Raw genomic sequence first — 16,971 nt, 5'->3', positions numbered from 1 at the left:
ACTGCCCTGAACTCCAGCAGTTTGTATTCATTACACACACACACACACTAACCTAGGCTCCTGAGATTTAGGGGAACAAAGCTGCACAGGAAAATTAAGAAATGGCTAATTTGAGGGCTGCTGCATTTTTTGGAAATCAGCCTGTGCCAAGTAAAATATTTTACTGCACTTGTTATTTTTTCTCTGGGTGGATGGAGTGATTTAAAAAAAAAAAAAAAAAATTCTGCTTGACCCTGCAGTTTTGCAATGCTTAGAAAATAATTCCCTGGAAGATTAAAGAAAGGAAATAACTTCGCGGTAATATTTAGGGTTCCTTCCACTCCTACCCCCTGTATCATAATGATGGATTTGAAGTCTCATTTTCAAACTTGGAGCATGGTGGTGGGGTGGGAATAACAATACTGAACCACCCGCTTTTTCATAGAATTGCTGCAGGTATTTAGGATAAATGAATTTCTAGGTCAAAGTATGCATCGAAGTTCAACTGTGCCAGAGATACAAGACCGGAAGGGCGAGTTTGTTTCGGTTTCATGTGATAGGTAACCAGGCTATCCTACCTTCTGCATTCAACCGTGGTTAAAGAAACCATAGTTTGTGGACTTGCTGGCTTTAACGTGAAAAGGTAGCTTAATGGAAAGGGCTGACAGGTCAGCGTGATTTGTTTACAAGCATCAAGAAAGAGAACTTGGCAAGAAAATACCTGTTGAATGCAAATAGCAAACTTGTGTATGCTGTTAATAAAACAAACTTAAACCCTCTGGGAAGAATTGAAAAATCATAGGAGGTACAGCTAGTCCTCCAGTTATGATCACAATTGAGCCCAACATGTCTGTTCCTAAGTGAGACCTTTGTTAAGTGAGTTTTGTCAGATTATACAACCTTGCTTGCCTCAGTATTAAAATGAATCACTTTCAGATGTTAAGTTAGTAACATGTTGTTAGTGAATCTGGCTTCCCCATTGAATTCGCTTGTCGGAAGTTCGCAAAGGGGATTATATGACCCCGGGACACTGCAACCATCATAAATACGAAACAGTTGCCTAGCGTTGAATTTTGATCATGTGACCATGGGGATGCTGCAACGGTCATTAAGTGTGAAAAATGGTCCTAAGTCACTTTTTCAGTGCCATTATAACTTTGAATCGCTAAATGAACTGTGTAGTTGGTCGTGGCTTTATATAAATCAACCATTAGAACATTTACGGAAGATTGCAAACAGCTGTGTTCACTACATCTGAAAAAAAAAAAAAGATATTACAGAATTGGAAAAAAAAAATCATAGAGGCAGAAAAGAGAGCAACCAGAATAACTATAGTGTTGTCGACTACCAAGAGTCATCTCTGGACAAGATGTGCAGCACGTTAATTTAAATAATAATAATAATAAATATAAATGTTTCACAGCTTTGCTACTGGAAAGTTCATCGGCGCGCCGGATCAGCTGCCGTGTCACAATGGATGTTGGATTCAAGATGGGCCCTTGGCCTGAGCAACTTCTGAATTCCGCTCAGAACAACAGGCACAACTCAGAACCCTGGCCTTGGTCCAGCAAAACGAATAATGCATGAATCTGGTTGATGTGCAGATGAGGTGACGCTAAACCATTGTGGACGCTGGAAATAATTAGCTGCCTATTTCGGGGTTACGATCAAAAATCTTTGGGTGACCTTGCAGGCAATTTCCCTGCAGTATTCCAAGCGTTGCCTTATTCCAGAACGCTTTTCAACTTCACCATCTTGGGATTTCTTCAGGATAAACTGTCTGGATTGCATGCAGTGATCTGATCGGTCTCTCAGTTACAAGCTATTTTCACAGGGCATAAAGAGATGCTCTTGATGTGTTGGAATTTGCTTTCTTTAAAAAGAAATAATTTCCCCAAAGCCTTACATTGCTTAAGGAAGGTGGCCGTACCTGATATTACATCTCTTTTTTTTTTTTGCCACAATTGTTACTCAAATTACTGCAATTGACCATCATAGTCATTAAAAAAAATTCAGCTCCCCCCCTGTTTTTACTTGTTGGAGTTTGGCTCGGACCGGCTTAAACAGTGATCACATGACCCTGGATTACTGCAAATGTCAAAAATACATTTCATCCAGCGAACACACAAATTCTGATCCTTAAATTCCACAGCTTGGGAATTCTGGGAGTTGACATTCCTGTATTCCAGTTGTGGAATTTTGGAAGTTAGAACCCATGCGTATTGGCTGGGGAATTCTGGGAGACCTGTGATATTCCTGTACGCCAGTTGTGTATTCTGGGAGTTGAAGTCCATGCATGACGGCTGAGGAATTGTGGGAGTTGAGGCCTGTGCACAGAGGCTCGGGAATTCTGGGGGTTTAAACCTGTCTGTGCTAGATAGGGAATTCTGGGAGTTGACTAACATGCATCTGCCCACTTTGCATCCAATCAGAATTGGGTATGAGTTTTGGGGATGTATGGAAAAGCAAAAAAATATTTGCTAGGAAGAGCTGGGATTTCCTGGGGAATTTGTGCAGATCTTTGGGGACTTCGTTTGAAAGTGTTTCTATTCTGCTCAAAGACCCTTTTTATGTTCTCCATCCTCCATATACCCTTGAAGTCTCAGGGTTTCCTGTCTCCCGAACGTGCTTTAATTTTCAGTAGACAGAAACCCACAACTGTGCCATATTCATAAATGGTGAAAAGAAGTGCTTTCTAACTCTAGCGATTTGGAGCCGGCCACCAGAGACCAGGATCGGGGCAAGCGAGAGAGAGGCCGATGGAACTTGAAACTTGCACGCTAGACTTGAAAAATGCCAGAGAATGCAACTCCTTCTGTCTTGTGTCAGGGACAAGCTGAAGTTGTTTGTTTCTTCGCAGGACAAATTGTTTCTTGGATATGAAACAGAGCTGAGTTTTTCTTTCCGAATCCTCTGGTCCTCGGAGGAACGATTAATGGCCTGTAGAGTTGTAATCATATCTCAACTTTCCTATTCCTGTACAGGGCTAGATAGATTTGTATTTCACCTGAGAGTCAAAGTAATATAAGCAAGATTCTCGTGTGTGTGTGTGTGTGTGTGTGTGTGTGTGTGTGTGTGTTTATTTTTGTTTTGTTTTTGCGCAATCCAAGAAGATAGAGTGGACTGTTTGCCTTTGGGGAATTTCCCATAACCGAGGATGGATTTGAACCTTGGTTTTCTCCATTCTGCTCCATCGCTGTAACCCAGTGGTTCTCAATCTTGACGACTTGAAGACGTGTGAACTTCTCCAGCCAGCATGGATGGGCTTCAACTCCCAGAATCTGAGCTGTGATACCTAGGGAATTCTGGAAGTTGAAACAGAACCTCTGCTTTAACCACTATGCCACATTGCCTCTGATTAAGACCAAAATGATGGCAGATGGAGCATTGTGGTACAATTCTTTTGTGTTTGCGTTGATGTTACAGAAATGTTCAAAAGAAGAGGTGGTGGCATCAGAAAAATCCTGTTGCATTATGGATTTTCACTGTCCCCTCTGGATGATGCTGCAACCTTAAGACTTAAGGGCAGGAATTTTGAATTTGTTCTCAGGTGCTATTTAGATACACTGAAACATCCCAGGTACAATTTAGATGTACTGAAACGTTAATGGAGCCAGTTAGTTACCCAAAGGTACCATCTGCAAAAAGGAACATGAATCTAATTGAATCTAATATTATAACAGAAGCCTTCCTTTTAATATAAATCCTTCATTGTTAATATAAGTGCCTTATTATGGTGATTATTATTATAATCACCCATCCAGCTTGGTCAACACCTTCAGATCATTGACGGTAGCTCCTTGTTCACTGCCTGATTGAAAAGGACCAACAATGAGGTTCTGACATCAAATGTTAGGTGCAAACCCCATAAGTGGGAAAATATTGCACTAGAGTTAAAGAAATAGCATGTAAAAAAAAACATTTTGGAAGAGAAGTCTTTTAGGGCTGTGCAAAGTAGAAATTTAGTAGGATTGTTCCCATTGTTCTGGGCATGTTTTATGATCCCACCCTTGTAATGGGTCTCTTCCAAGTTGGATCAGTTTTGGATTGCTCAAAACATCTCACACATAGTTCAAAACAAACCATTTCAGAAGGATGTATGATCCAGCTAGGTTTGCCTAATGAAGCGTCAAGGACACTAGTATAGTTTTCACCGTTCTTCCTTTGTTCTGTTTTACAAAACTACTTTTACTGTTCTGGTGCTTTTAGCTTGTAACCTCTAGAAACCAAAATCTTCTCGGGAACAGACATTAGTCAGGAGGCTGGGTTGTGTGGGAGGAAAAACTAGCAAATGTGGACATAACCCTGTTTAGAAAGAATTTTCTAAGCCTACATAAGAGTCCTTATTAGTTTCCCGATTTTTGTCCTCTTTATTTAACAAGAGTTAGATTTTCTTGTGGTTAATGTTTCAGTTTTTTGCCATAGACTTCATATTAAAAGAGGAAAAATATATGGGGCCAAGAAAATGGAAGCATTGGTATTTCAGAGTTCAAATTAGGTTGCTGAATCATTTTTCCCTGTAAATACTATGCTCTAAATTACTTAATCTCCCTGTGCAGATGAGAGATGAATAATAATATGGTTTAGCTTCTCTTTGGAAAAGTTCCCCTATGAGTCTAGTTCAGTAACATGAAGCACAAAAAATACTCACAATTCAACATTTAAGACTTCTTTTTGCAGCTTCCAAAATATCAGTTTTTATAAAAAGAAGGTCTGTGGTTTGTACAGATGAAATCAAACTGTCTAACCAGCTAACTTCTTTTGTTGCTGTGGAAGAGTTTCTCATGAAGTTACTTAGGTACTTTCAGGTGTATTTATTTGTAAGTATATCCATAGTATCAGGAGTAGCAGGAATTGGGTACGTCTAGTTTAACAAAGAAAAGGACTAGGGGGACATACTTGCAGACTTCTAGTATTTGAGGGGCTGCCACAAGGAAAAGAGGGAGTCAAGTTATTCTCCAAAGCAGCTGAGGGCAGGACAAGAAGCAATGGATGGAAACTAATCAAGGAGAGAAGCAACCTAGAACTAAGGAGGAATTAACAGACAATGAGATCAATTAACCAGTGGAACGACTTGCTTTCAGAAGTTCTGTGTGCTCCGTCAATGGAGGTTTTAAAGAAGAGATTCTACAACCGTTTGTCTGACGTGGTCTAGGACAGTGGTGGCTATCCATTTTGGGCTCCTGTGCCAGTACCCAGAATGCAATGTGTGCCCCCCATGCCCCCTGAGCATGCACGTGCAATCCCCACCCCCTTACCTGTACTGTGCCTCACAGTTGATTTTTCGACCTCCCAGAGGCTTGGAAAAAGCCTCTGCAAGGCTTCTCAGGACCAATTATAGGCCCGCTTTGTCACTTCTGGTATTACAGGAAGTGACAAAATGGGCCTATTCGGCCTGAAAAGCCTTGCAGAGGCTTTTCCCAAGCCTCTGGGAGGCCGACAAAGGTCTCAAACCAGCTGAAAAATCAACTCTGAGGCACGTGCATGCACAGTGAGGTAAGTTTTCCTGTGGCTGGCGTGCTAGCACAAATGGCTCTGCGTTGCACTTGTAGCACGCATGCCATAGGTTCACCATCACGGCTATAGGGTCTCCTGCGTGAGCAGGGGATTGGATTAGAAGACTTCCAGCCCCCTTCTAACTCTGTTATTCCATGTTTGGGAAACATGGCCTGTTAATAGACATAAATGTCTGACATAATTTGATTTGTTGAAGCCAGACATTGGCAGCTTCATATGATGCACCAATAATAACAGAATGCCTCTCCTTTACTCATCTGAGCTAAACTTGCCTAACTCCATAGTTTAGAACATGTGTGAAGTGTTGAATTAAAATGGTTTGTATGCATTCGTAAGTCCAATGTGCAAAGCAAATCTTTGTGCATTACGGGTAGAATTTCCACCTTAAAGCCCTCAGGTTACTTTGGATGCTTTAGTGGACAAATAGTAGTTGAGAGAATGAAGCCTTCTTAAATAGGAGAATGTAGATCATTCTTTGGTTTTTATACTTCCAAACTTGTGCTATCTTTCTGAATTTCTTAAAAAATGTGGCTCTGGGACTTCTCACCAAGCCAATTCCAAACAGTTTGAAACTTAACTCCATTGACTTTTGGATTTTGTCATGATTCCCATGTTGTTCAGTCCTTGCTAATGTCTGCTGGAGATCACCCAGGACTATTTCTCCTCACCTTTCAACTCTAAAGAAGAGTTTAATCGATATTCTTGGGCATTGTCTGAGTTTCACAACCAACTACAAGTAGCCTTTGTCTTAACAACTATAACTGACCCCAAAATTGCTGTTGTTAAGTGAAACATTTGTTGTTTTGCCCCATTTTACAACCTTTCTTGTCGTCGTTGTCAAGGGAATCCCTGCAGTTGCTAAGTTAATCAACACAGTTGATAAAGCAAATGTGGTTTCCCACATTGATTTTGTTTATCAGAAGGTCGCAAAAGGGGATCCCACAACCCTGGGACACTGCAACCGTCGTAAGTATGAGCCAAGCATCTGAATTTTGATAACATGGCCATGGGAACGCTGCAACGGTCGTAAGTGTGAAAACCGGTCATAAGTCACTTTTTTCAGTGCCATTGTAACTCACTAAAGATTGCAAACTGACGGTTATCTGTAGATGAACTTCCACTAGACAAGAAATATGCCCAATAGGTAAAATTACTGATAAAAATCTGGGTTATAGGAAAAAAAATTCATACAAAAATACTGTATTGAGCTTTTAAGCAAACATTTTTTTTTAAAAGAGGGATCTAAATTTAAGAAAAATAATAACACATGATGGATTCCACCCCTTCTTGAAAGTTAGATGTCTTAGAAAAACACTGTGCAGACGAAAAATTGGAATAAAAACATTGTTTGAAAAAACTAACAGCTCTTTCAAGGAAAAGTTTTAAGAACCTTCACTTTGGAATTTGACTTTACAGCTTTTATTTCTGAGGTATTTGTAGCTACGAAATTCTTGCGTGCTCTACAATTACAAGCCTTCCTGGTCCAGAATAATCCGACTGAATGCCTTTTCTGTGTAACCACGTGTACGGAAAACAGATTATTGGAGCCTGAAAAGGAAATAAGGAGTTCGTTTGGGTTATTTTCTTTGCACAGAAACTCCAGACACACATATTTGCTTTTTCCAATGAAGTGATAGCAATATTTGAGCTGCTGCAGATCTTGACTGAGCCTTGTACGAGTTCCCCACTGAAGTCCCATTGTTTCTTCAAAAAAACCAGGACTCAAAATTATTAACCACGCTTCACTCAGAAGTGCTTGAGGGAAAAATCAAAGGGAGAAGAAGGTGTGTTGTTAGACTACAAAGAATGAGCTAGCTTCCTTCCAATGTAGAATTACTTACGTTGGCAGGTTTTTCTTGTAATGGGGCGGCCTCGTTCCTCTCGCTTTGGTGGTTCTGGTTGAGATGTTGCTACTTCAAGTTTTGGAGACAAAAAGTAGATGTGAGCAAGGTTGCAAGACCCAATTTGGGTCGGTCACCAAAAACCAGAAGTTTTGTCTTCTGAGCTTTTGGACTAGTACGGGAGCCCATCTTCAGGGAACTTGAATTTCAGAGGTTCAGCACAAATCTGAAAGCTCTGAGGTCAAAACCTCTGTTCCCAGTGGCCACCCCAGATTGCAGATCCTGCAGTCCAATCCAATTATTCTGGGACGTGTATATTCGCCTTCATTTGCAACAACAAGATTGCCTTGGAAGAGCTGGTAGTCCTCGACCAAGGTAAAATGACACTGAAAAAAGCGACTTATGACCATTTTTTGCACTTATGACCATTGTGGCATCCCGGCAGCTGACCCATGACGATTGTGATCCTGTTTTGCAACTTTCCAACAAGCACATTCAATGGGGAAGCCAGATTCACTTAACGATCGTGTTACTAACTTAACTGCAATGATTCACTTAAGAGCTGTGGCAAGAAAGGTTGCAAAATGGGGCAAAACTCACTTAACAACGGCTTCGCTTTGCAGCAGGAATTTTGGCTCAATTGTGGCTGTAAAGTGATCAGACTAAAACACACAGGTGCCTCTTTTGTTTCCCAGTCTCAGGGATGAAATTTTGGCAGCTTGGAAAAATGCCGTCCATCAGGAGACGGTGTCCAGTTTGAATATGCACCATGCAAGAAGAAAATTGAACACCAGGAAGGAAGGAAAGCAGAATGGTCCAACTAAGACCATGACCCTTGGCAGCTAGATCTTACAAAGAATGGTTAAAATATTAGCCACAGGTTGTCCTCAACTTATGACTGCAATTGAGACCACTTCACACCCAAAATACATGCCAGTTTCCAAGGGTCCGAATTTTGATCACGTGACCATGGGGTTGCTGCAATTATTGTGTGAAAAATGGCCATGTCACTTTTTTCAGTGCCGTTACGTCTTCGAATGGTCACTAAACGAATGATTGTAAGCAAAGGACTTCCTGTATGTTTTGCTTAAAGAAGAGAAGGCAGAAGGGAGACCTAAATGCCATCTCCCAATGCCAGAATTTATTCTCCAGAGGACAAAATCTGAAAGTTGGAATTTTATGGAGATTGATCCAAATTAGAGAGGGAGGGAAGGAAGAACAGAAAGGGAGAAAGGAAAGAGGAAGGGAGGAAAAAGAATAAAAGGGAGGATAAACAGAGGGAGGCAAAAATGATAAGGAAGGAAAGAAATGAAAAAGAAGGAAAAGAAAAAACGGAAAGAGAGAAAGAGAAAGATCCCTTGAGATTTTCAATTAAACGTCTGGCGTGGTCTTCAGCTGGGAATTGCCAGCTAAAGGAAGTCCCCATTATTCAGAGCATCTGAGCATGCCAAGACAGCTTCAAAGGCTTCAGATCCCTTTTTCAATCCTTTTGGGGATGTGTGTCATTTTTAAAAGAAGCAAGATTATTTCCCGGTATGACCCCATTCTTACAAATAAGCAAATCGTATTTTAACCGGGAAGAAAGGGATCTGCAGTGAAACCGTTTTTTTCCCTGTGTCAGATTGCTTATTATTTAATATATCATCGGGCATGACAAAAATTATTTCTTGACATAATTGTAAGCATATATATAAAAACAAAAGGTCTTATTTTTCTCTTACATGTTTATTCCCGTCTGTTCGCAATGAGATTGCTCAAGGAGGGTGGGAAGCGGCTTATATCTCTGTGGGCGGAAATGGAAAAATGAGGCCATCTCATACTGAGCCCAAACAGAGTTAATTTGTGCATTAATCAGAAAACCACCTTGCTACAAAGTCTTTCGGTCACATCCGAAGGACAAAATGCACCATTAGGGGTGAGTTTTTATAAGAATGGGATTACAGTATTCTCTGATAAAAGGGGCATACGGTTGTTTGCTTGTTATTGTTGTTGTTAATCTTTGGTGAGATTCACAGCCTTTGGGGCTGGTTGGTAGCTCAATAGCTCGAGTCCTAACCAATGACCTAGGAACTGTTCAGGTAGCGTCGGAGGATATAAGCTGTTCCAAGTAGGGTGGTTTTTGTGGAATCAGAGTATTCAAGTCCAATAAATTGAGAACTTCAAAATATCGAGGTAGCCCTTTAGGTATTCCTCCCAAGGGCTCCAATTACAATTGGGATAACACACGATTTCTTTTTCCAAAGTCGCTCAACTTCAATTTGTAAGTCCCGATACTTTGTGATTTTTTTTCTTGCTGCTTGTCTTCAATTCGTGCATCACCAGGAATTTCAATGTCTATGAACCGAACCTTTTTCTTTTCAACTATTGTTGGGTCAGGTGTGTTGTGGGCCAAGTGCCTGTCTGTCTGAATTCTGAAGTCCCACAAGATCTTGACTTTTTCATTCTCCAGAACCTTCTCAACCTGATGTTCCCAGTAGTTGTTACTATACTCAAATCCAAACTTTTGGCAGAGTTTCCAGTAAATGATTTTAGCAACTCGGTTACGATGTTCTAGGTAGTCAGTTTGTGAAATTTTGCTGCACCCACTGATTAAATGGTCAAATGGTGGTTGTTGTTATTATTATTATTATTATTATTATTATTATTATTATTATTATTATTATTATTATTATTATTGCAAACAGGAAGCAACAGGTAAAGCTAAGCAGAACCACATCTGATACCTGTACAATTAGCACCTATGTCCCCTTTGACTATCACTAAGTGTTGTATCTTATGATTCTTGATAAATGTATCTTTTCTTTTTATGTACACTGAGAGCATTTGCACCAAAACAAATTCCTTGTGTGTTCAATCACACTTGGCCAATAAAGAATTCTATCTGTTTAAGGCTTTCTTCAGTTTTCTCTGCCATACAGTGATGAAACTGAGAGCAGTTTTGACAATGAAATATGAGTTGTGACCCCAATTCAGTTATTTATTAAATTTCTATGCTGCCCATCTCACTCATACTGTACAAATAGTCCTTGACTTGTGATTATTCCTTTTGTCATCATTTAAACTAAGTTACCACGGCACCGAAGAAAGTGACTTATGACCTTTTTTTCACACTTACAACAGTTGCAGCATCCCCATGGTCACGTGATCAAAATTAAGATGCTTGACAACTGGTTCATATTTATGATGATCGCAGTGTCCTGGAGTCACTTGACCTTTTGTGACCTGACAAGCAAAAGTCAATGGGAAAGCCAGATTCACTTAACAATTGTGTGATTAGAGTAGAATAACAGAGTTGGTAAAGAACCTTGGAGGTCTTCTAGTCCAACCCCCTGATCAGGCAGTAAACCCAATACCTGTGATGGTGAAACTATGGCACACATGCCACAGGTGGCACGCAAGCTCCAGCCAAACTTACTTGCACTGTGCTTGTGTGCACCTCCCAGCTAATTTAGGCCCGTTTGAGGCCTTTTCAGTCTCCCAGATGCTCGAGGGAGGCCTCTGCAGCCTTGGGAGGCCGAAAAATGGGCCATCTGGAAATACCGAAAGTGCTGAAACGGGCCTGTTTTTTGGCTTCCAAAGGCTGCAGAGCCTTCCCTTGAGCCCCTGGGAGGGTGACAATGACCTACCCCGGGCCCCAGAGGATCCCTGGAGGCTGAAAACGGGTGGTTCCGGTGTTTCCAGAAGGCCCATTGTTTTGGTCTTCCGAGGCTACAGAGGCTTTCCTTGAGCCTCTGGGAGGCTGAAAAAGCCCTCAAATGGGCCAAAAATCAGCTGGGAGGCGCGTGCATGCATAGTGCAGGTAAGGTGGCAGGGGCGTTGCGCACGCATGCACTTTTGGCACACCCTCATTGCATTGTGGGTGCCGGCATGCATGTGCATGCACTTTCAGCATACCACAAGAAAAGGATTCGCCTATATCACTTCAGACAAATGGTTATCCAACACCTTCTTAAAATCTTCCAGTGTTGGAGCATTCACAACTTCTGGAGGCAAGTGGTCCCACTGATCCATTGTTCTAACTGTCAGGAAATTTCTCCTTAGTTCCAAGTTGCTTCTCTCCTGGATTAGTTTCCACCCATTGCTTCTTGTCCTGCCCTCAGGTGGTTTGGAAAATAGCTTGACTCCCTCTTCTTTGGGGCAGCTCGTCAGATATTGGAAGACTGTTATCATTTCTCCCTGGTCCTTCTTTTCATTAAACTACATATACCCAGTTCCTGCAACTGTTCTTCATATGTTTTAGCCTCCAGTCCCCTAATCATCTTTGTTGTTCTTCTTTGCACTCTTTCTAGAGTCTCAGCATCTTTTTTTACATCTTGACGACCAAAACCAGATGCGATATTCCAAGTGTGGCCTTACCAAAGCATTATAAAGTGGTATTAACACTTCACATGATCTTGATTCTATCCCTCTGTTTATGCAGCCTAGAACTGTGTTGGCTTTTTTGGCAGCTGCTGCACACAGATGGCTCCTATTTAAATGGTTGTCCACTCGGACTCCGAGATCCTTCTCACAGTTACTACTATTGGGTAGTAACTATTAACTACTATTACATGATGGATAGATAGCTTTGCAACCAAAGAGATTGTTCGTTGATCCAAGTTTGCAGCTAACCTGAGATGTTAACTTTTTTTTTTTTTTTTGCAGAAAAAGATTTGTCCATTTGCTGTTTAAAGTGAAGCCATGCAAGACTGCTAATTATTTTGGTTGAGTTATACTATTGAGCTATACAGATTAATTTAACAACTGCAATGATTCACTTAACTGTGGCAAGAAAGGTCGTAAAATGGGGCAAACCTAACAAATGTCTCAGTTAACAACATACATTTTAGGCTCAGTTGTGGTCATAGACTTACCTATATAGTGACTCTGGATGACGGCAATGCATTTAAGTCAAATGTTTCTCAAAGTTGGCAATTTTAAATAAGTGAATTTTAGCTCTCAGAATTCCCAAGCCAGCATGCTGGGAGTTGAAATCTACACATTTTAAAGTTGCCAAATTTCAGAAACACTGATCATAATATCAAGATCATAATATCAAGGCTGGAGAATCTCCAGCACAACAATCAAAAATCTTGAAAGTCGCTAAGAATGATTAGATATTTGTTGATATTTGAAGGATGTAAAAGTGCCTGTGACAGCTTTAGCTCAGCACGGAACTTCTCATGATTAATTTTTGGTAGATTATCTGGGAAGTGAAAGTCTTGGTTTAGAAGTAGCTTAGAAAGGTTGTTTTTAATAGCATGCACGAGAATTAAAGTGTTTTTTCTTTTTTCTTTTCTTTTTTTCCCTTTTCTTCCTTCCTGATTCTTTTTTCTTTTTCTTTTTTCTCTTTTTCTTTCATTTCTTCCTTCCTTCTTTCTTTTTCTTTCCTTCCCTTCCCTCCTTTCATGTTTATCGTTCCTTCTTCCCTTCCTGTTTATCCATCCTTCCATACTTCCTTCCCTCCCTCCCTCCCTGCTTTTCCTAAGAACATAAAATCTAGATGTGAAATTCAGCACAGAGAAAGCTAAAACTTGGCAGCTCCAGAAGTCCAATTAGGCAAAGCAAGGAAATTGAAGAGATTCCTTCAATTCTGACATACTATTATAGTTTTTGTATATCTCTGATTTCATCCTGCTCTTTGAAACTTGTTTGTTTTAGGCGTCATTTTTATGTCATTTCCCCGCATGCCCCCCACCATCTTTCTCAAGATAACGGTGACTGATACTTGGGAGTTCAGATCCTGAAATTAATCTTCTGAAGGGGCCTCAGGATGTCACTAAACAATGTGGACTAGCAACTCTATCTAGTTGAACTTTTCTGACTTTGGGGGATGCTTTAAGTGTGTGTAATGCATTTCACAGACAACTTTTCCCAATAATTCATAACTTCTCCCACAGATCAAGAAAATCTTAAAATTTGGCTGTTTTTCCCCTAATTTATTTTTATTGGGGTTTTTCAAAGTGACATGCATTTTTTTTTAAAAAAAAGTGACGTATATAAACACAAAATCATTCCAATTAAAGCCCAAGACAAAATGGAAATAAATTATTGGAATAATTAATCATGAACCATGCTTGTTGGTTATCAGGAAGCTATGAGTTACTAATAATCTTTTCTATCTGTGCTCTTGGTCTATAAATACATTTGGGTTGTTTAAAATTATTGTTTCCTCCTCTTCCCCATTCATATTATTTGCATCATCAATACCACCTAATGATTAGTAATTTATTTCAACCTCACTGCTAAATGATATATAACAGTAATTGTGGCAAAAAATCGTAAAATCAGGTGTGTTTCACTTAACAATTACCTCACATCACAAACCATGCAAACACAAAACCATCCCAAAATATAAATTCTGGTCCCAATTGTGGTCATAAGAAGTGTGTATGTGTGTGGTGTTGTGTGTGTGTATATGTGTGGTGTGTGTGTGTGTGTGTTGACGAGATAAAATATTTGCAGAGTATAAATTTGAAATTCTGAAATCTGCAGAACAAGATTCTAGCAGCAGATCAATTTACAGATGCCAAGTTTCTAGTTCCTTAGGTGGCAACAAAATTATAGCTAGTCCTTGACTTACAGCAGTTCATTTAGTGACCATTCAAAGTTACAATGACACTGAAAAAAGTGACTTGGGACCATTTTTCACACTTATGACTGTTGCAGCATCCCCATGATCACATGATCAGAATTCAGATGCTTGGCAACTGACTCATATTTATAACGGTTGCATGTCCAGGGATCATGCCATCACCTCATCACCTTTTGCAATCTAATAAGCAAAATCAATGTGGAAACCAGACTCACTTAACAGCCATGTTACTAACTTAACAACTGTAGTGATTCACTTAACAACTATGGCAACGAAGGTCATAAAATGGGGCAAAACTCACTTAACAAATGTCTCACTTAACAACAGAAATTTTGGGATCAATTGTGGTTGTAGTTTGAGGACTACCTGAATATTGAATAGCCATCTTTTGAGTTTTCTCATTATGAAGATGTATGAATGATGTTTACCTTCAAAATAAAAAAAAGTAGGATCAAATAGTATATTTGGGCCTTTTAAAATCCAAGCTTGACAAGGATTGGATAATTTGGTGTTTTCATTTTACACTTTTAACAGAGATTTCTCTGTACTTTTTTAAAACGATAATATCCGGGCACTTTTTTCTTCTGATGTTGCTATCAACCTGAAAACTTTTGGGAGAAGGGAAAATTTAAAGTGAAAAATAGAACCCATATTTACAAGAAGAAATCTCTAAATGCAAAACCAATAACAGTTTTCTCTTTTCCTTCAAACCACTTCTAATCCCTATGGGCTGATTCCCCTAATATCTTTCCAAATTGTACTTTAGATTTTAATGCTATTTCTTCATCATCTTTCTCTGGTCACATATTTCTGGCTGGGCATTTTCTAAAATTTTTATCCTTCCTTTATGATTCAAGATGGCGAACACCCTATTTCCTCCTCAACAACAACTCTGAGGTGGATTGGCCCAAAGTTACTTACCTAGCTTTCATGCCTAAGGCAGAACTAGAACTCACTGTTTCCTGGTGATTGGCCCAAAGTCACCCTGATGGCTTTCATGGATGAGGGCACTAGAACTCACTGTCTCCTGGTGATTGGCCCAAAGTCGCCCAGCTGGATTTCCTGACTAAGGTGGGACTAGAACTCACTGTCTCCTGGTGATTGGCCCAGAATCACCCAGCTGGATTTCCTGACTAAGGCGGGACTAGAACTCACTGTCTCCTGGTGATTGGCCAAAGTCACCCAGCTGGATTTCCTGACTAAGGTGGGACTAGAACTCACTGTCTCCTGGTGATTGGCCCAAAGTCGCCCAGCTGGATTTCCTGACTAAGGTGGGACTAGAACTCACTGTCTCCTGGTGATTGGCCCAGAATCACCCAGCTGGATTTCCTGACTAAGGCGGGACTAGAACTCACTGTCTCCTGGTGATTGGCCCAAAGTCGCCCAGCTGGATTTCCTGACTAAGGTGGGACTAGAACTCACTGTCTCCTGGTGATTGGCCCAGAATCACCCAGCTGGATTTCCTGACTAAGGTGGGACTAGAACTCACTGTCTCCTGGTGATTGGCCAAAGTCACCCAGCTAGCCTTTGTGCCTAAGGCGGGACTAGAACTGACCGTCTCCTGGTGATTGGCCCAGAGTCAGCCCTCTACCTTTCTTAGGGGTGAGCCTATTCTGTTATTTTTGAGGAAAGAGCATCTGTGGAGCCCTAATCAGAAATGGGTTCAAAATTTAGATTGGGACTGACCTTAACTATTCCATTACATTTTGGCTATCCTGGTGCTTTTCTAGAGTGCAAAGATAATCCTCAACTTAATACTGGCTATTATAGTCCTAAATTGTCACAATCATAAAGCAGGTCATCACAGGACTGACCAAAATCTTTTTTTGCAATGTTTTAAGTGTATATCATAAAACAAACCCATTGTTCAGTATGGATTGTTTTTGGCAGAAACTGGTAGAGAATGTTGTTTTCTGCCAAAAACAGTCAGGATGTTGGAAATAGCTGTAAATGCGGGCCAGATGCCAGGCACCCAAAATGCAGTCATATGATCATGGTGGAGGCACCATTGGCATTTCAGATCTGGGTCATGCATACTTTTCGGGGGGGGGGGGTCCGTCATAACTTTGAACGGTCACTAAGTCGAGGATAACTTATACCTGAATAACAGGTGCGCCTTTCTGTTATTTGGGAATCGGCAAATTGTGTTACCTGCGGCTTCCTATGCTCAGCTCAGTACTAATAGAATAACAGAGTTGGTTGGGCCCTTGGAGGTCTTCTAGTCCAACCCCCTGCTCAGGCAGGAAACCCTCTACCATTTCAGACAAACGGTTGTCCAATCTCTTCTTAAAATTTTCCAGGGATGGAGCATTTACAATTTTTTTCAGGCAAGTTGTTCCGCTGGCTAATTATTTCTCTCTGTCAGGAAATGTCTCCTTAGTTCTCGGTTGCTTCTGTCCTTGTGATTAGCTTCCATTCATTGCTTCTTGTCCTGCCCTCGGGTGCTTCGGAGAATAGATTTGATCCCCTCGTCTCTGTCTCAGGCCTTTCTTAATCAGCATGGGGAGGCAGGAAGAAGTGTTGATTCTGAGGAGATGTGATTAAACTGGCGATGCCCTTGCGCGTTTTTGCAAAATGGGGAGATGAATGCTCAGAGAGAGAGCGAGAGAGAGACAGAGAGACAGAAAGAGAGCGAGATTGCATTGCCGGGCCTATGATTTCCGTTTCCAGAAGAGCGTGAATGAGACACTTTCCTGCACCTACCTTTTCCACTATTAATGAAAGGCCCAAGGAAGACCAGTTTCCATGGAGACATCCTCTCCGTCTCATGGCTGGTCACCTTTTAGTTGGTTCTTGCTGTAGGCCCAACCATTCATCATGTTTTGGGTTCTTACTTCCTTTCTGGCTCAGAGTCCTAAACCAGGATCCCAAAGATTTTGGTAGGATCGATCTCCTCTCGTGGCTCCAAGGAACCGTTTCCCTCTCCCACTTTAAAGAAAGCTTACACAGAAATGTTTCTTTCGTTCCTTTTGCTCATTTTCGGGGTGTGCTGGGTGCCGGCTTGCGCAACAGGGCCGAGTCGCTGGTTCTGCTGTTACCCAGCGACCAAACTCATGTTTG

General features: G+C 40.9%; 1 protein-coding gene across 2 annotated transcripts in view; it reads left to right on the top strand.

The window, feature by feature from the left end:
- Positions 1 to 16,971, top strand: part of LOC113447966 (mitogen-activated protein kinase kinase kinase 3-like) — a 90,982-nt gene that overhangs the window by 1,253 nt on the left and 72,758 nt on the right. The window lies entirely within an intron of this gene.

Source organism: Pseudonaja textilis, chromosome Z (genome assembly GCF_049901715.1).
Source record: "Pseudonaja textilis isolate UNSWEBS1 chromosome Z, rPseTex1.2, whole genome shotgun sequence".
NCBI classification, from domain to species: Eukaryota; Metazoa; Chordata; class Lepidosauria; order Squamata; family Elapidae; genus Pseudonaja; species Pseudonaja textilis.
The sequence above is the reverse complement of the archived record's forward strand: the minus strand, read 5'-3'. Positions and strand labels throughout refer to the sequence as shown.